The sequence below is a fragment of the Diabrotica virgifera genome, chromosome 6 (genome assembly GCF_917563875.1).
Source record: "Diabrotica virgifera virgifera chromosome 6, PGI_DIABVI_V3a".
Taxonomy (NCBI): Eukaryota; Metazoa; Arthropoda; class Insecta; order Coleoptera; family Chrysomelidae; genus Diabrotica; species Diabrotica virgifera.
The window spans coordinates 207824684-207846864 of NC_065448.1; positions in this window are offsets into that span (position 1 = coordinate 207824684).

Sequence of the window (22181 nt, forward strand, 5' to 3'; positions counted from 1 at the left end):
CGCAAAAACGTGCAAGAGTCTTGCAGGTTGGTCTTGGGCTTGCGTAGTCTTGCAAGGTTCGGTCTTGGTCTTGGTCTTGGTCTTGCAAACCAAAAGGCGGTATTGGTCTTGGTCTTGGTCTTGCTGCAAGACAAAGACCAAGACCGGAAGACCAAGACCAGTTTCGCTCATCACTATTTCTCATTAAATTGTGTAAAACCCAGCTTGATCTTCCGATAGTATCACTGAATAAAAATTCTCAATGTTCTGTACCTACAATTCATTAACTTACAAAATACAAATATGAGGATGAAGCCTAGACAATTACAGTCGCAATTAATAAAAGTCTTGCTAGCTTTGAGATCTGGTGTTACCGAGGAATGTGAAAAATATCATGGACACAACACGTAACAAACACGGAAACATTAAGAAAGATGAAAAAGGAAAAAATAAATACTCAACACTATGATGGAAAGAAAAATGAGCGACTTTTGTCACATACTAAGAAATGAAAAATATGAGGTGATGTGATTGGTTATACAAGGAAAAGTGGAATGAAAGAGAGGACTGGGCAGACGACGCACGTCCTTGTTGAAAAATTTAAAGCAGTGTAGTGAAAAAAAATATAACTCTTTAGAACTGCTGCAGGGCCGGTTCTAATGTTTTGAGCGCCCCGGGCAAAATAAAATTGGGCGCCCTTTCATACACGAATATACCTACAAATTTACGTCAAATAAAAAAAATAGAAGAAAAGGCAAGAAAATCAAAATTTCACTATAAAGAACTATGTGAAAAAATATTTATTTAAAAAATAGTACAATAGTTATTATTTATAACTGATCCAACATATGACATAGCATAAGGAAGTTCAAACGATGAAGGAGCTAGAAAAAAGATAAAGATAAATGCACATTGTCAACAAGCGGAAAAAATGTTAATAATGTTGTACAATATCAAGAAAGATGTTGATTGTGCGCAAGATATAGCTGCATCCCCAATGACTAAATTGAGGGAGTGGCATCCATATGGCATAAAAAAGCAGGACGATAGTCTTTGCAAACACGAGCTTGTAAACCTTTATTTTATCCATTCATGTTAGAGCCACTGTCATATCCTTGGCCTTGCAATCATCTAAATCTAAATTCAATTAAAATCATTCATTAATTTTTTATTTATCTCATATAATGAGTAGGACTATGATTCGATACTCAGAACCAAACTATGGAAAGCAATGGAAGACATCGAAATTCCAGGAATATTAATAAGAGCAGTCTACAAGAATAAAAAAGTAGCTATCAAAATGGATAATAGAATACAGTGAAAACTGCTTAAATCTTTAGTAATATTCAGGGTATTTCTAAATAAGTGCGACAAAGTTTAAGGGCTTCATGAAAAAATAATGACAGTTTCCATAAACGTATGTCTGCAAATGATTCGTTTCCGAGATACAGGCTGTTGAAATTTTTCTTACAAACTGACGATTTATTTAGTGTTCTAAAACCGGTTGAGATATGCAAATGAAATTTGATGAGTTTTAAGAGATGGGTTTTAAGAAATTAAGAATATTATATCTACGGTTTGGCGCGAATACGGGTAATGGTCTGAAGTTTTTAAAGAAAAAAAAAAAGTCCGCCACTGAGATATTTCAAATAAAAATAGAGATACAAGAATTATTGATCTTTCCTTTTTTCATGCAACGCGCCGTTTTTATGCAAAAAATAAAACATCTTAACCTTACAAAGTATGCGAAATAAGTTTCTATAATATATTCATATGAAAAAGACCTTGTCATGTCTAATTCGTTCATACCCAGTATATTGGCAGAAAAAATTGTCAGAAGAAGAAATAAATCACTTTTAAATGAAAGAATAGGTAAATTTATTTACTAACACGGATGAGAATAATAACTTTAAAAATCACTTCAAATGTTCAAAATTCTGTTTGCCTTCTGACAATGTGCAATTTAATATTATGTTTCCTACCATAAATTTTATATATTTTTTTACGTCGATACCTACTTAGCGAAATTTATATAACGTAAAAAAATACCTAATTAATACCACAATACCACAAATTCTCAATATCTAACAAATCTTTGTTTTATTTCACTTTAATAAATTGCACACCCACGGGCACACCCCAGTCTTGTTAACGGAAGTTTACAGAACAGAAAGACAAAATTATTTAATCTTAACCATTGAGGCGTATGTAACTAACATCTCTGGCATAATATACAAGCGCCAGTATTATAATATCCCTGACTATTCATAAATTTGATCGTTGTCAATTTTTTTAGGTATGTATGTACATATTACATTGTTACCATAAGTGATAGGTACCTACGTGACAAAAATGTCCTTTTAAAAACTAAACAAATTTTTTAGACCGTAAAAAACATTTTTAGTCTGCATTAATATTGTATGGGCGATAAAAATTCTTAGGTTGCATTCCATTGATTAGAAAATTTTTGTTTTTGTCTGTTATTCTTTTTTTGAGTTATTGATTCTGATTATAGCTAACAATAGTTTTCTTATTATTAAAATTATTATTCAATCATGTCTTAGGAATAATGCTCAAAGTTATAAAAAAACATTGTAAAAATATTTTATTTTTATATCAGCATCCCTCAAAATTTGGCGCCCCTCAAAATTCGGCGCCCCGGCGGCTCGCCCGCCCCTTTATCCGGCGCTGGCTGCAGACAGAGTAAAATGGGCCGTGATGATCACCAATCTTCTTAAAGTAGGAGACACACGACAAAATAATACAAAATAAACGTATAAACTCTCAGACGATGAGTTCTAAAAACAGCAGAAAAAAACAGCTCGGGAGTTGAAGAAAAAAAAAACAATAAACTAATCGACGTCAGGAAAACTGCTAAGAAAAAATAATATTATTAAGTACAGAGAAGAAGATATCCTGGATGATTGATGAGATCCTACAATTAATAGAAGAAAGATGAAATCAGATCAACATCAATTAAATAGGAGAAATAAAAAATGATCAAGAAGAAGTAATTGTAGATATCGAAAAAATCAAATGAACGTGGAAAGATTACATAAATAAAAACGAATTGTTCTTACTTCTAAGAGCAGAACAATAGATTAATAACGAATAAACCTCGTCATCCTTTATAGATGAACTGAAAGCAGCAATAATATCCCTAATATCAATGATTTCCCTAATATCAATTTAAAGCGGGAAAAGCTTATAATCAAGATGAATTCCAGTCAGAGATTATCAAACTCTTCGATGAGATTGTCAGTAAAGAATTAACTATCATTATCAATGTGATATATTTATAAAACTGGAAAAATGTCCAGAAAATGGTTAAGACGATTATTTCATTCATAAGAGATTCTGACCAATAGAAAGCTACAGAAATAAAAATTAAACTGATTATTTCATTCATAGAAGATTCTGACCAATAGAAAGCTGCAGAAATCTGAATTAAATCGATAATTTTTGATAATCTCCCGTCGTTAAGTATATTACGTCAGATGCCCTTCGTTGCTACGAAAAAATACATTCAGTGACAATAATGACAATTAATGTTTTAAAAATTATAAAAGTGATGACTTTCAATCGTCAAATATTTATAAAAACTGTGTGTTTAATGGTACTTACATAAATAAATTACAATAAAATTTTGGTTTTCAACAGTTTTATTCATGAAATAATCGCAACAAATTGCAGTCGACCTCTGAAATTAATATAGAATTTTTGCTCTCGTGACACTTTGGCATAATTTCACTCGCCTTCGGCTCGTGAAATTAAAACTGTCAAAGTGTCATTCGGGAAAAATTCAATAATTTCAGAGCTCTTGAGCAATTACTACTGATAATTTTTTATAAGTATATTACGTCAGGTGCTCTTCGTTGCTACGAAAAAATACATTCAGCGACATTAATGACAATTACTGTTTTAAAAGTTGTAAAAGTGATGACTTTCAACCGTCAAATATTTATAACAACTGTGTGTTTAACTGTAGTACATAATTTGTACTTACATAAATAAACTACAATAAAATTTTGGCTTTGAACAGTTTTATTCATGAAATAATCGCAGCAAAGTGCACTCGATCTCTAAAATTATTATCGAATTGTTTGCCTCGTGCCACTTTGACATAATTTCACTCCCCTTCGGGTCGTGAAATTAAAACTGTCAAAGTTTCACTCGGGAAAAATTCGATAATTTTAGAGCTCTTATGCAATTACTACTGATAATATATTTTTCCACTACCTCTACCGAAAGAATACTTTTCCTGACCTGATTGTAGGAAGCAAAGTCGTACCTTTCCTCCATAGGGAGTAAAAGTGACGTCATGGTATGTCATTGATGAAATAACTTATTGACGCCCTGTACAATATTATATATCTATTACGTAAGTATCTATACTCCATCTAATTTACTTACCGTTGCACGTCATCCGCGTCATAGCCCGTGACGTCAAATGATACCAACACGAAATATTTAGGCGGTAGGTTAGGTAATTGTTACCAGACTACACAACAAACATGAGTTCTCCGTATATCATAAACCTATCCATACTGACACAACTATACACAATTCATCATCCCATCCTACACAACACAAACTAGCAGCCTACCATAGCATGATACATAGACTGACAGAAATTCCCATGTCAAAAAGTAACTTCGAGATAGAACTGAACATCATTAAACAAATAGCAGTAAACAATGGCTATAACGAAAAAACAAAATTTTAAACCAAAAACTCCATAAGAAAACCCTGAAATTAGTCTATCCACCACCACAGAAAGAACCCAGTACCTTCTGCTCTATCACATATACTGGCAAGATAACAACAAAAATAGCCAGATACATAAAAAAGAAAGGAATAACACCAGCTTTCAGAACTAACAACAACTTAAGCAAATATATTAAGAACAATAAGAGCCGAAAGAAAAAACAACTACAGAGTGGTGTTTACAAACTAACTTGTGGCGACTGTCCGAAAACTTACATCGGTCAAACTGGCAGAACTTTTGACAAACGGATAGCAAAACACAAAAGGGCTTTCAACAATAGAAAACAGACACTTCTACATACGCACTTCACCTTCTAGATCATAATCATTCTTTTAATGAACAGTTTCAAATTCTGCATATTCAAAATAAAGGCCTTAAGCTATCTTTATTAGAATCTATGGAAATTAATAAATTGAAAAATACAGATATAATTCTGAATGACCAACTCGAGACAAACAGCTCTCCACTCCTCAACTTCTTCAGTTAAAGACTTTAAATAGGCAAAACATTGTAAACTAAATCACTTGAGAAAGGCACTCTGCCGAAACGGCCGTAGTCACATAGTTGTAATAAATTTTGTGGAAGTATAGGAAACAAAGGTTTTCAGTGTTTTATTGTTAGATATAGGTATATATTTATAAGTTCTGCAAGATAGTGGAATAGACTGCAAGAACCTGTGTATAATCTGAAAGTTTATTCTGAACATACTGGTATTGTAGGGAACAAAAACAATACTTGTTATAGTAGGGGAGCGAAGTATGCTAAATATGCAGTCACTCGAGCGCTTTGGGGACCTATTGGGTTGTGAAGAGTAGGTCCTAAAACCAAAAAAAGTTAAGTAAAGTTTTCCATTTTAGTGGGCGCTTGCCATTTTTTAATTTAATTTTCCATTTCCAACAATGGTTTTTTCCGATTATAACGCCATCTATCCATAATTCGAAAAACTGTTTCGAATAAAAGTTACTTATTTTTGTGTAAGGAATCCAAATCTGCACTAAAAAAGGGGAGCTCCTATTTAAGATTTTAAAGTAACCCCCCACCCCACCTTCGTAGAGGGTCGTATTTGGTGCCATTCGATAGATTTTTCAAAAATATTGAATAAGTGTATTTTACAGTTTTTCGATCTGATGTTCATTTCGCGAAATATCGCGGGATTCGTATTTAAAATATTAAATTTACCCCCCACCCCTCTCCTTGGGAAGTCTTGTTTGGTATCATTCGATAGATTTTTAAAAAATATTGAGCACATATTTTTTAGTTTTTCGATCTGTCATTCATTTCGCGAAATATTCGCTTTTTTCTTGTGAAATTTTGGGACTCATCCATTTCCTTACGCCCGGCTCAAATCATCAGATTTTTGAAATATACACTCTTTTGCATGTACTTAACTTACCTTATCTTAATCTGACAATTTCGAGTTTTTTTAAGGATATATTTTGTTTTTCGGGCCCCCCTTAACGAACTCCCCTGTGTTAAGAGCCAATATATGGTAGAGGTACATCTGCAGGGTACCAGGTTTGTCCCCATATGCTAATCTGACGCGCTCGAGTAACTGCAAAAATCCCCGCTTGGGCTCCCCTACCATTATTGGAGAGGCAAAAGTAACATTCATAGATCCAGAACCTTCTGTTGGCATAACAACAAGTACAGCCAAAAGAGCGATATCCGACTGGGTGGAATAGATGAAACGTAATCAGTAGTATGAACAAAATGCCTCAAACATTCGAATTATTTTATACATGAAATTTTGAAGAAGAGATCCAAAGTAAAAATATTCAATGAGTTGGCTTTTGGCCTATTCCACAACTACCTTTTCAGATCTGATCCATATTATACATTCTCTAGTCTGACCCTTTTTAAAAGGTCTAATAACTTGGAGACTGAACCTTCCATTTAGTTCTTAGCCGGTGGATTGTCTTCACCTAATGCAAATAACTGCACATTTGGCAGGCTGTCGCACCCGCACAAAATGAGCTCTGATGATTCTTCCTCTAGGTGACTCTTCCTCTTAACTGACTATTCAGCTTACAGTGCCCTGTTAGCAGACCTACTATGGCCTTGATTGTTCTGTAATGAACTGTTTCTTCTCTCTTTGTCCTGGTGAATTCCTCCACCAATCCAAAGAAAGAGATCCAAAAATCTACTAAATAGGAATGATCTGCGAATTAAGTCTCCTAACACTGTTGCCTCAAGGGAACATGAACAAAATCAGACTGGCAGAAAGGACACTCAAGGGGAAATGATCAAAATCAGACTGGCAGAAAGGAAAGTGCGGACATGGCGGAATACGTACCGTGCAACTGCCCGTGGGTCGGTAGTATAAGGCTCAATAGATATGAGTATTATCAACTCGAGCCCTACGACTTCCTAGAAGTGTCACCAGAGGCCATAATAGTCTTTGTTTTATATACTGTGCTGAATGGACAACTTTAACCTAGGGATGAGCCACAATAGACTTCTTAGGTCGAGTGAAAGAATGATTCAGGGCCTACCCATATTCAACCTAACATTTACCTTTCAATTTTTGTCTTTTGTACACTTATTTTTATAATTAGAGGGCCTAAATACCATCTACTTCGCCTTATAATTCAAGGAAAAGTGGAGGGAAAGAGATGGATTGGTCGAAAGAAACTTTCATGGTTGCGTAATATTAGACAATTGCGTGGTTCCACGGTAGAAGAATTATTATTTATCGCAGCAGCCGATAGAGAGAGGTTTCAGGTAAACATGATGACAGCCAACGTCTGAATACCAACACGGCACCTGAAGAAGAAGAAGAAGAAGAAGAAGAAGAAGAAGAAGAAGACACTTATTTTTATTTTATTTCGCCTCTTTTTTTGATAATTATTATCTTATTTTCTCCTTTTTAATGTTAAAATGTTTAATCAAGGGGATGCAAGTGTATATTTTCTACTAAAACATGGTAAATAAAAAAATATTTTTCCACCTACCTCTACCGAAAGTATACTTTTCCGGACCTGGATTTCTTCGTCCTTGGATTTTTCCTTGCATTATATTTTGTAGAAATGTGTACTTTTGTCCCCTCATCAGGTGGCCTAAGTATTCAAGTTTTCTCATTTTTATATTCAGTAGAACTTCTGGCTTGTTATTTATTCTGCGTATTACTTCTTCATTTGTAATTTTATCCACCCAACTTATTCTTAGTATACGGCGGTAGCACCACATCTCAAAGCTTTCAAGATTTTTAATATTCCTCTGTTTAAGAGTCCATGACTCAACACCGTAGAGCAAAGTACTGAATACATAGCATTTTAACATTCTAGTTCGTAGATGAATACTAATTAGTCCAGAAAGCCACTGCGCATCCGCTAGGAAAAATATTCTAATTCGGATTCTTTGCACAATCTTACTCAAAAAGGACTCCTTTTAACAAATTTGCATGTTGCCAGGACCAAAAAGTGGTCAAAAATTTTTTAAACGTTTTTTTTTTGTTTTTTTTTTTGTTTTTTTCCTAAAATTATTTTTTTTGCACGGAAAAAAGTTTTTTTAGGTTTTTTGGATCATTCCAAAGAGAAAAGGTCTTTAGTGACTTTTCTCTAAAAATGATAGTTTTTGACATATAAGCGATTAAAAATTGAAAAATTGCGAAATCGGCCATTTTTAACCCTCAAAAACTATGTGAAAAGCTGAAAATTTGAATGTTGCCAAGGTAGGTAGATATTCTTTAAATATCGATTGATGAAATCCCGAAGAGTTTTTTGCAATACAATATTTAAAACTCATTTGTTTTTTAAATGCTAATCAAGCGTGCACGACACTATTTTCCACCGACAGTATGGTGCAAATGAAAGGAATAAACTCGTTATTTCGTAAACCGGCGACTTTAAGGAAAAATCCCGAAACAGGTCGATTATTAATTTTAAAATATGATATTGTGGCATATATGGTATACTAGTGACGTCATCCATCTGGACGTGATGACGTAATCGATGATTTTTTTAAATGAGAATAGGGGTCGTGTGCTAGCTCATTTGAAAGGTTCTTCAATTCTCTATTCAGTAATATAAACATTTACATAATTATTTATACAGGATGTCCAAAAAATTTTTATTAAATTAAATTATTTGACAAAAAAGAAGTAGAAGGACACCCTGTATAAAAAAATTATGTAAATGTTTACATTACTTGATGGAGAATTGAAGAACCTTTCAAACGAGCTACCACACGACCCCTATTCTCATTTAAAAAAATCATCGATTACGTCATCACGCCTAGACGGATGACGTCACTAGTATACCATATATGCCACAATATCATAACTTAAAAATAAAAATCGACCTGTTTCGGGATTTTTCCTTAAAGTCGCCGATTTTCGAAATAACGAATTTATTCCTTTCATTTGCACCATACTGTCGGTGGAAAATAGTGTCGCGCACGCTTGATTCGCAATTAAAAAACAAAGGAGTTTTGAATATTGTATTGCAAAAAACTCTTCGGGATTTCATCAATCGATGTTTAAAGAATATCTACCTACCTTGGTAACATTCAAATTTTCAGTTTTTCACATAGTCTTTGAGGGTTAAAAATGGCCGATTTCGCAATTTTTCAATTTTTAATCGCTTATATGTCAAAAACTATCATTTTTAGAAAAAAGTCACTAAAGATCTTTTCTGTTTGGAATGATCCAAAAAACCTAAAAAAACTTTTTTCCATGCAATAAAAATAATTTTAGGAAAAAAACAAAAAAAAAACGTTTAAAAAATTTTTGACCACCTTTTGGTCCTGGCAACATGGAAATTTGTTAAAAGGAGTCCTTTTTGAGTAAGATTGTGCAAAAAATCCGAATTAGAATATTTTTCCTAGCGGATGCGCAATGGCTTTCTGGACTAAATATCACGATTACAAAATAATTTTTTCATTTTTATAAAAGTAGACCTGGCAATTTCAATACGTCTTTTTATCTCGTGATTTTGGTCACCTGTTTCATTGATAAGGGTTCCCAAGTATTTGTATTCGTTTACTTTTTCAAGTTGGGTACCGTTTATTGTGATACTAGTGTCATTTATTGGATTCTTACTGAAGGTCATATATTTGGTTTTTTTGACGTTCATCCTTATGCCGTAGTTATTACATATCTCATTCATACTTTCAACTAGATGTTGTAGATCTTCCGCTGTTCTTGCCATGTATTATTAATGTATTTTTGTGTAATATGTATTAATGTATTATTGTGTTATTAACGTGTTGTTAAGTATGTTTAGATCTGTTTCAGCTATTCAATTCAATTCTGTTGAAGTTTAGGGCTGTGTGCTATCAGACGAAAATAAATGTTAACTTGGTTATAACGTTTGCGGTTGTGTTTTAAATATTATTTATTCTATAAAATATTGTATATTTACATAATGGATTTGCCAAAAAGTTTTAAATACATTGTAATCAATGAAAATAAGTACCGAGTCGACATTAGAAATGAAGAAGACATGAATAAATTGCTATAAATGAATACAAAAGTATTTATTTTTCAAGCTGGAGAGCTACACATACGAAAAAAAATACTATAATTGTTTTATTTTTATTTAATAATACAGTAACAAGTATTTTAAAATCAATCTCCTTTTAAAAGACTCTAAAAAAACTTATCTTTTTCGGTGTACGATATTTAACATTCCGTATATGAATTTGGACCGACTAACATTCCGTATATGCATTTGGAACCTCGCCGCCTATTGGTTAAAATATTACCGCGTGCTGCAACGAACCAATAGAAAACTCCCATGGTCCAAATACATATACGGAATGTTTAGATGCCTAACGGTTTCGAAACTTATTAGTCTCTCATCAGGAGGCACATATGCTGCTCTCTCTGATCCAACCAAAACAAACCCCGGCGTGCAGTCCCGGATTGCAACGAACGAAATGGCATAGATGCCCTAGCGGCAACTGCTAGCAAAAGACTAAGTTTTCACTCTAATGGCATTAAAACAACATAATGTTATTCTACATCCCACCAGGCTGAAAACAATGGGAACCTTCTCTGGTTACACCTCCGAGGCTTCTACAATTTGCAAGCCATACGGATGCTGGGACTAAGGAAGATGAGGAAATTTTACAATTTATAATTCACTTCCCATCTGCTCAGATATTTTTCTGTTGATTATTATAAGTCTCCTATTTATTTAAATACTAATCTTAATACTTATTTGCTTTTATCGTGGACGTGGATATTTTTCCGATAGAGATAATTTTATACTCGATTAGATTTCTTTAAAGATACACGTTTAAAAATATCTGATTAACAATGATCAAGGATTCTGTAAAGATTTATTTCTAAAGCCAAATGTTTGTTCTTGACAAATAACATTATTCAAAAAATCAAGCGTGGCTGATACTTTAAAAATTCAAAGATATCTTCAAAGAGCGGCTTGGTCGTATAAAGTAAGTTTTATACTGACTACTCTTTATAAATAGAGAAATAAACAGTGTATGTATTTATATTTCGTGTTAGATGCGGTCCCATGACGTTTTGTGCTCAAGAGCCATTCAGAGATTTAAGAATAGGTCTAGCATTGCGAAAAATTTTTAATCCTCTACGAGCACGCTTCGTCAACTTCATTTAACTCTTAGCCCACCCTGGATGGGCTCAAGTCGGTTATGAGTAAACCGACATGGTTTTTGTCGACAATCCCTCCTCTAATATTCTAATACTCTAATGCCCTAGTTCTTTATTTATTTTTCAAATAAGTATTTGACAAACGTGTTCGATATAAAATTCAAAATCTCACCTTAATCCAAGTAATGAAGCTTAAAATAGGACAAAACCTCGCAATTTTTACAGAATGGATCGATTTGCTTGAAAATTTGAGAATAAGTAGTGGATAGTCCAAGGTTCAAAATCTATATAATGCCGAAAGGCGCTTTTACCATGGGGGGTGGTTGCCACCCCATCTCGGAGATGGAAATTTTTTATTATATTTTTACCGCAAAAGTTCGTAAAAACGTTCATTCTAAGCAAAAAACGTTTTATACATTTTTTTGATACAATTAATAGTTTTCGATTTATTCGTTATCGAAAGTGTAAGTTTTATATCGAAAAAATCAATGTTTTTAATGCGTTTTCTGCTAATAGTACGTTCATTAACCCAGCATTGGTCGCTAGGCAAATTGTTACGTGAGTGGTCGCGCGTGAGATTTTCTCTCACATATCCAACTTTTGCCTTTCTTTACATAATTTTATAAAAAAATGAGGTTTCATCAACGATAAAGCCATTTGCTTTAAAAAGACACGACGTTTTTCTGTTTTATTATTATTATCTTTATATAAAATGTGACTATTGATGCCGCCAACATTTAACATTGAAAAATATATGGTAAGTGACCATCTACAACACGTCTATTACGCCAGATCATCCATTTCATAAGTCCATATTTGGAATAGTTTCATATTTTTTTGCTAATTTTTTGCTAATTTATTACCACAAAAACAAATTTTTTGCTCCACCCCTAACCGAGAAACAATGGTTGATGTAGCGTAATATTACGTCACATCAACGATAGCCATATCTCGCGAACCTAAAGAGCTCGAAAATCGTACGACGCGGCATATTTTTTTGCTAATTTATTGCTGTCGATCTGCATATGCAACATACCCCAAAACCACCCCTGCTTCCCTTACAGCTAAACAACACCCCAAAAAACAACGAAAAATCTTGAAAAATGTTTAGCTGTAAGGGAAGCAGGGGTGGTTTTGGAGTATGTTGCATATGCAGATCAACAGCAAAAAATTAGCAATTAAATATCAACCGTCAACTATATCACAAAAATCATTTTTCAAGATTTTTCGTTGTTTTTTGGGGGTGTTGTTTAGCTGTAAGGGAAGCAGGGGTGGTTTTGGGGTATGTTGCATATGCAGATCGACAGCAATAAATTAGCAAAAAAATATGCCGCGTCGTACGATTTTCTAGCTCTTTAGGTTCGCGAGATATGGCTATCGATGAGGTGACATAATATTAAGCTACATCAACCATTGTTTGTCAGTTAGGGGTGGAGCAAAAAAATTGTTTTTTACGGCTAATGACAGCAAAAAATTAGCAATTAAATCTCAACCGTCAACTATATCACAAAAATCATTTTTCAAGATTTTTCGTTGTTTTTTGGGGGTGTTGTTTAGCTGTAAGGGAAGCAGGGGTGGTTTTGGTGTATGTTGCATATTCAGATCGACAGCAATAAATTAGCAAAAAAATATGCCGCGTCGTACGATTTTCTAGCTCTTTAGGTTCGCGAGATATGGCTATCGATGATGTGACATAATATTAAGCTACATCAACCATTGTTTGTCAGTTAGGGGTGGAGCAAAAAAATTGTTTTTTACGGCTAATGACAGTAAAAAATTAGCAATTAAATCTCAACCGTCAACTATATCACAAAAATCATTTTTCAAGATTTTTCGTTGTTTTTTGGGGGTGTTGTTTAGCTGTAAGGGAAGCAGGGGTGGTTTTGGGGTATGTTGCATATTCAGATAGCAATAAATTAGCAAAAAAATATGCCGTGTCGTACGATTTTTTAGCTATTTAGGTTCGCGAGATATGGCTATCGATGATGTGACATAATATTAAGCTACATCAACCATTGTTTCTCAGTTAGGGGTGGAGCAAAAAAATTGTTTTTTACGGCTAATGACAGCAAAAAATAAGCAATTAAATATCAATCGTCAACTATATCACAAAAATCATTTTTCAAGATTTTTCGTTGTTTTTTGGGGGTGTTGTTTAGCTGTAAGGGAAGCAGGGGTGGTTTTGGGGTATGTTGCATATTCAGATCGACAGCAATAAATTAGCAAAAAAATATGCCGCGTCGTACGATTTTCTAGCTCTTTAGGTTCGCGAGATATGGCTATCGTTGATGTGACGTAATATTACGCTACATCAACCATTGTTTCTCGGTTAGGGGTGGAGCAAAAAAATTGTTTTTTGCGGCTAATGACAGCAAAAAATTAGCAATTAAATATCAACCGTCAACTATATCACAAAAATCATTTTTCAAGATTTTTCGTTGTTTTTTGGGGGTGTTGTTTAGCTGTAAGGGAAGCAGGGGTGGTGTTGGGGTATGTTGCATATGCAGATCGACAGCAATAAATTAGCAAAAAAATATGCCGCGTAGTACGATTTTCTAGCTCTTTAGGTTCGCGAGATATGGCTATCGTTGATGTGACGTAATATTACGCTACATCAACCATTGTTTCTCGGTTAGGGGTGGAGCAAAAAATTTGTTTTTGTGGTAATAAATTAGCAAAAAATTAGCAAAAAAATATGAAACTATTCCAAATATGGACTTATGAAATGGATGATCTGGCGTAATAGACGTATCTACAACTAACCCGTGAAATAGAATATAGGATTTGCATATCATCGACCACATCCACGGCGCCTTTTATTACATCATAAATGGATATTATTTCAGGTTTTAAAGGGAAAAATAAAATTAATTTTTATACACAGTTGGTGACGCCGGTGGTCGCTTGAAGAGAGAATCTCTCACATGAAGCGCACTGACTCAACAATATGGTGATATATACTAACTAAGTAAACTGAATCACTATCTGAGCGGACGAGTCTATTAGATTGTCGAGGGAGGATAGATAGGAGACTAGAAGGAACTACAGCGCGTATATTTTCCCAGAAAAAAAGTTGTGCGCAATTTTCTGAAACCGTGAGAGAAAATCTCATATAGCGACCACTGGCGGGTTAAAGGTAAAATATTGCAAAACCTCTAAATTTTAAAGAACCGCTTGGATTGACATGAAATTTGGCATAAGCATAGCTAACAAGTCAAAGAAAAAAAGTGATATTGTGCAGATGTGTGCTTTTATCCTAGGAATGAGTTTCACCCCCTTTTGGGGGGTGAAAAATATATGTTCGAAATAAGTCCGGAAATGGATAAAATGACTAATTCTAAGCAACTTTTGTTCCATAAAGTTTTTTCACCAAAATAATACTTTTCGAGTTATTTGCGAGTGAATATGTTAATTTTTCTACAAAGTAACCACGTTTTCAGACGGTTTTTCGCAAATAACTCAAAAAAGTGAGTATTTGGTCGAGAAAAAATTCTTATCAAAGATATAGCACATAAAAAAGTGAAAAATATGGTGTATACATTAGGTCACTATACCTAGTAGAAGCAGAGTTATAGCTAATGAAAAATAGGTTCATATTCGTCAAATTCCAAATCGAATATATTAACGTGCCAGAACCAATAACCGAAGCACTTTTTTGGGGAAAACTCATTTTAACTTTTTTAAATTGTTTAAAAAAATGCTTATTTTTGTTTTTTAAAAAAAATTTTTAGCATCAAAAGTAAACAAGTTACGCTCAAAATAAAGTTGGTCCCTTTTTTTGGTAAGAAATCGGGAAAATCACCCCCTAATTAGCATTTCAAATGACCTTAATTGTTATAGGTCTGGATCCCGCGTATGAAAAAAAAGTTGATTAATAGCAAGCTGAAAATTTGTTAATAGCTTAAAGGTGTCTAGTTAGATAAACTTTGATATATGGGAACACTGTAACAGGGGCAGTTTTAATTGTGGAACAGGTTAAAAATTTGGAACGGTCAGACCACGAAAACGGCACATTTATTTTGTCCGACAGAATAGACTTAAACTCTCCGAACAGAGATTAAACTCTCATGCAAAAATCAGACTGCTATTTATCACATGTCATAATTCCTGTCATTTGACATATTCTACAGGGCGGAGGTAAATTCCTCACCAACCAGTAAAAACATATAATCCGACAGGTATTTTCCTCACCAAATTTAAGGGTTCCTATTAATCCGGTAGGTATTTTCCTCATCAAATCACTCAGGTAATAAAATAAAAATATAGATGTAATTTAAGAATGATTATTATGAAAGCATCCAAAATCCGAATAAAAGACATTAAATTCCTTACATTATAATAATAGTTTATAATGTAGATAATAAGCAAAATGTATAAATTATTATTTAATATTTACTATTATACTAAGAGACACACTTTAGAAAATCCATTTCATTTGATTAGACTGATATTAATAAATTTTCTACATTTATTTTTAAATTTCAGTTTAACTCCTTTATCTTTGATAGGTTTAGCAATATGCAAACTTTAAATTTTAACATACGTATATATCTGAAATTCTTTAATTTATTCTAAGAAGATATATATGGATGGATGCGTATTATAAAACGATAAACTAAAATGCGACTGAAAAGATTCGCAAGCATTCGTAGTACGAATAACAGAAGAATTTGCCTCTGCTCACAAATATGGGGAGAATATGGTATTTTCGTCTACATAAGGTCCAACTAAATAATCAACATATTGTCTAAAATTTGAATTTCTGGTTTGCATGACATTAAAGCAAACACAAAACAATCTGATACGTCTTCTGGTTTATAGCCTTTTCAAAATCTACAAAAATTTTACTAGGATTGATTGGGGGGATGGGCGATCAAAAATCTTCAAAAATTGCGTTACGTAATACGTGAACGCTCCATTACGGTGCGTTACATAGGGGGGAGGGCGGGCTCAAAAATCTTCAAAAATTGCGTTACGTAATACTTGAACGCCCCCAAACTCAATTTTGAGAGCTTTAAAAATTTCTGATTTTAATAAATAAAAAAATTGTTGTAAGTTTCTGTTTATTGTTTGGCAGTAAGCAGTATATCTAATAAACATATAATGCCCATATACATAATGCCCATTATAATGCCCATTACTTAACCCAAGACTAGTGAATAATTGCAAATAATATGTGGTACAGTAAGAAATGTACCGTACATACGAGAGGGGCAAAATTATGAAATAAATTCATTTTCTCTAAAATGGAAGATTTTGGAGAAAAATGCCGAAACACGTCGATTTTTATTTTTAAATTACAATTTTTTGGCCTATTTTTCATACTAGTGACGTCATCCATCTGAACGTGATCACGTAGTCGATAATTTTTTTAAATGGGAATAGGGGTCGTGTGGTAGCTCATTTGAAAGGGTGTTTAATTCTCTATTCAGTAATACAGTCGAACCCGCTTATTGGAATAGCCTTCGTGTCAAGCAAAAGTATTCCTATAACCGAGATATTCTAATAACCGATCATTGGTGGCCAGTAAACACGTTCCGGGACCTCAAGTTTCTATTCCTTAAAGCGGGATATTCTTTAAACAGGTATTCTAATAAGCGGGTTCGACTGTATAAACATTAACATATTTATTTGTACAGGGTGTCCAAAAAAATAATTCTTGGATTAAAGTAATTGACACTAAAAGAAGAATGTATTTAATTTATTTGACTCAAAATACATTATATTGCTGCCAGAGAATAGAAAAAAATGTTTATTTGGCAAATGAACATTGTTTTTCGCTTAAATTAAATGTTCGAATTGCCAAGAGGAAGGTGAGAGGTTGTTTGAGATTTAATTTAAGTAAAAAGAAATGTTTATTTGTAAAATAAACATTTTTTTCTACTTGCTACTCTGACAGCAGTACAATGCATTTTGAGTTATTATAGTCCAAGTAATGAAGCTTTAAATAGGACAAAACTTCGCAATTTGTACAGAATAAATCGATTTGATTGAAAAATTGAGAATAAGTAGTGGATAGTCCAAGGATTAAAATCTATATCATGCTGAAAGGCGCTTTTACCATGGGGGTGGTTTCCACCCCATCTCAGGGGTGGAAATTTTTTATTATATTTTAATCACAAAAGTTTTTAACCACCCTAATTAAAATTAGTCAATGACCTTATTTGGTCTTTTTTATTTATGTATTATTAATAGGTTCTAGAAGTTTGACCGGCTTAGAATGAACATTTTTTAAAAAATGGAGTTAAAGCAAATAACGAATTTTTGAAGTTTGGAAAAAATTGCTTTTTCTTCAGAATAGCAAGATTAGCATCAGAGATACGAAAAAATGTTCAAATATGAAATTGTAGCCGATTTAATTTCCAAAAACCTGGTTTGCAAAAATTTTTTCTACGGCAAAAATTGAGTGAGCTATCGACAATTAAAACTTGTAATGACATGCAAAAACCACCTTTACCAACCCTTTTAAAGTCACCTCTTTTTGCGACTGAGGATTTTAACAATAATTAATATTAATAGCCTCATAGACCTTATAAAAACCTACAAATTTCTTTTTTACCAAACTTCTAGGATCAAAATTTAAAATGTTAGGTTTAAAAAATCAATATATTTTTTTGAAAAAAAAAAGGAGAAATCCAATTGGAAGCATAATAATGTAAGTTAGCGGTGTTTTTAGTCATTGGCCTTATTCATTCTTATTTATTTATGTATAATTAATAGATTCTAGATGTTTGACTGGCTTAGAATGATTAATTTGTAAAAACAGGAGTTAAAAGCGAATAACGAATTTTTGTAGCTTGGTAAAAAATGCAATTTTCTTCAAAATATAAAGATTAGCATCAGAGATACGAAAATATGTTTCAATATAAAATTGTAGGTTATTCAATTTTCAAGAAATTGGTTTGAAAAAATTTTTTCTACGGCAAAAATTGAGTGAATCGTAAATGAGTATACCTATCAAAACATTGATTTTTTCGATATAAAACTAACATTTTCGATGGCAAATAAATCGAAAACTGTTAATTTTATCAAAAAAATGTATAGAACATTTTTTGCTTAGAATGTATGTTTTTATCAACTTTTGCGGTCAAAATATAATAAAAAATTTCCACCCCCGTGATGGGGTGACAACCACCCCATGGTAAAAGCGCCTGTCGGCATCATGTAGATTTTGATCCTTGGTCTATCTACTACTTGTTTTCAAATTTTCAAGCAAATCTATCCATTCTGTAAAAATTGCGAGGTGAAAAGCTTCGGTTCCTGGCCTATTAAATAAAGTAGGTACATACCCACATTCTTCTTTCTGCGTCAATTAATTCAATTCAAAAATTATTTCTTTGGTCACCCTGTATAAATAATGATGTTAATGTTTATATTATTGAATAGAGAATTATTTTACCTTTCAAATGAGCTACCAAACGTGACTAGTATGAAATATATGCCACAAAATTTTAATTTAAAAATAAAAACCGACCTGTTTCGGAATTTTTTTCCAAAATCGTCCATTTTAGAGAAAATGAATTTATTCCATAATTTTTACCCTCTCTGTATAAAATTCAATGTGGCTAAAAGTCTTATATTTGTTTCACAACTAAATACAATTATCTTACTTTTGACACAGTTTATAAAGACAAAATTTTCCCCCTTGGCTGTTTTTTGAGCACAGCTCTTCGCAAATTCTTGAACCTCATCAATATTGGAAGGAGGTTGACTAGGCATCATTTTTCGTCGATAAATATATAAATATATTTTCTTATGTAACTGACATCAATCGTAGTAATTGTTTCAATCAAATTACCTGCAAGCTCTTGGCGTATAATTTTTGCTGGTTTTTCAGTTAGATTTTTTTCGGATTTACGTTTACAAGAGTTAGAAACAATTTTTAGATATATCTTCTGACGATCTGGTTCATGATTATGTTGTAGGCTACTTCGAGATATTGTAAAATTTGCACCAATAGTAAACAATTTCGCACTACAAGTTGTTTTACTACACCTCCAGAACACTTCTTCACTTCTTAAAACTTTCATTTTATAAAAAATAAAATTTTCAAATACCAGTAAAGGTTTACCACAATTACTTTCTATTAAACATGCCATTTTTGTCAAAATTCCAATTGTGACTCAAAATAAAATACTGTAATCAATTAACTAATTATTATTATGGGTACCTACTGTAATTTTATAGTAGATAAATAATTCCCTGAATACCTTTTAGTAAAATCTACCTGAAAGAACCATTTCGGTTTTGGTGAGGAAAATACCTGTGGGATTATGATATACCCTTCCAAACGCAGGTAAAAAATTATTTTGGTGAGGAAAATACACCCGCCGATTCTACATGTTCCACTCATTAAAACGCCCATTTGGTGATAAATAACAGTCTGATTTTTGCATGAGAGTTTAATCTCTGTTCGGAGAGTTTAAGTCTGTTCTGTCGGACAAAATACATGTGCCGTTTTCGTGTTCTGACCGTTCCAAATTTTTAACCTGTTCCACAATTAAAACTTCCCCTGTTCCAGTGTTCCCATATACCAAAGTTTGTCCGAATAGACACCCTTAAGCTATTTACAAATTTTCAGCTTGCTATTAATCAACTATTTTTCATACGCGGGATCCAGACCTATTACCACTTCACAAGTTTTTTACTGGCGTACGTATTGATCATATGATCTGTAAGTTTCATCGGTTCAAAATCCTTATTTTTGAAAGAGATGTAGTTAAAAGGGCTTGAACGAGTCACTTATCACGAGTGTATGCAAATTTAAAAACACCGAATCTTAACCAATTCTTGTATTACAGAAAAACAAAAAAATACAAAATATTCAGAAAAGTAAAGCTGACTGTTTTTAATGTTGAAGATTTTTGGTATCTCTAACAATTTTTAAGTTATTAAAAAAAACATTTTTCAAAATTAAATTTTCTAAAAATTTTACTCTAAAACCAAATTTTTTCAAAAATAAGCACTTTGAATCGATGAAACTTACACAATATATAAACACAACATAAGTAAAGTAACTTGTAAAGCGGTAACGATTAATTTTATTTAAGTTGCTAATTGGAAGGTGGTCTTCCTGATTTTTTTTTGCCAAAACAAAATTTACCAATTTTATTTTGAGCGTAACTTGCTTACATTGATGCTAGAAATTTTTTTATAAAAACAGAGATAAAGCTTTTTTAAAACACTTTAAAAAAGTTGTAAATGTGTTTTCCCCAAGAATGCTTCATTATTTGGATATTTCACATTGAATTATTCTATTTGGAATTTTCGAATATGAACCTATTTTTCATTAGCTATAACTCTGCTTTTGCTAGGTATAGAGACCTAATATATACACCGTTTTTTTTTTCACTTGTTGATAGGATATAGTTTTGCTAAAAATATTTTTTTTGACAAAATGCTTACGTTATGAGTTATTTGCGAAAAACCGTCTAAAAACGTGGTTATTTTGTTGAAAAATGAGCATATTCACTTGCAAATAACTCGAAAAGTATTGATTTGGTGAAAAAACTCTATAGAAAAGTTGCTTAAAATTAGTCAGTTTATCCATTTCGGGACTTATCTTGGACATATATTTTTTCACCCTCGAGATTTGGTGAAACTCACCCCCAGGGCAAAAGCACACATCGGCACCATATCACTTTTTTTCTTTGATATGTTAGCTATGCGTATGAAAAATTTCATGCCGATCCAAGCGGTTCTTTAAAATTTACAGCAAAAACCGTGAAAGAATGTACTATAATAACTCCAAATTTTTCGTTTTATCAAAACAACTTTACTAAACAAAAATGTTACTTTTGAAAAATAAATAAAACCTTGTGTTTTAATTTTCTTTAAAACCAATAGTTATCGAGCTATACTTTATTCTTTATTATACTTGTGAGTAAGTCTGTGTTTCTTTACTTCATTCTTTATTATATGTTTGTTCTTCTTCGTCAAATGCTAAATATTGTAGTTTCAAAGTCAAAAGACGGGAAAACTATGCATTTTACGAGGATAACTTGTTTAAACTAATTTAAAGTAGAACATACTAAAAGAGAGAACACTTCAACTTTCTCACAACATCTCATACAAAATAAACATACTCTCAACATCCCAGAAGACGTCTCATTGTTACATAACATCTCTCAAAAAAACTTCCTAAGATTGGACCTGTATGAGGACTTAGAAATAGTTAAAGAGAAGCAGAAAAGTCCTAATTGTGTTAATCGCCATGTTTCTTTTAATCGAGATTTTCAACCCCTACACCGACAACTTTATTCATAACACATATCATCTATCTACTCTCATCTTATGTTTATCATCAGACTTTCACTATCATCCAACCTATTTTATTTCTATACAAATTTTCTATACCCAACATCCTACTTCAAACTCTCAATACATTTTATTTACATTTTATCATTCCATATTCTTATTTTTCACTTCTACAGTAATTTAGACAGACTTCTACATTATTCGTTTTATTTATTACATTGTTTATCTCCACATCCTCCCACCCTGATCCTACACCCTTCTTCATTATTCATCCATTCGTTTTGGGACTTGGGACGGTCTGTGGTTGAGTCTCTTGGGTTATCAGTCTTATCAAGTGTTTTTAGTCTCATTCTCTTTCGCACATAACTACAAAATTTCTTCAGCCAAACCATCACTTTCTAATTTTTCAAGTTCATCTGTACTCAACAACTTAGATCAAATTATCAGTCACCAAAACACTCACACCTTAATCATTATCTTAGAATTGTACATTTTGTACATATTAAACAAATTCTGATATCCTAGACGCATTGCGTAATAGGCCTTTCAAAAAAAAATTCTAAGTATATCACCATTACGAGATTAATGTGTTGCTGACTGCATAAC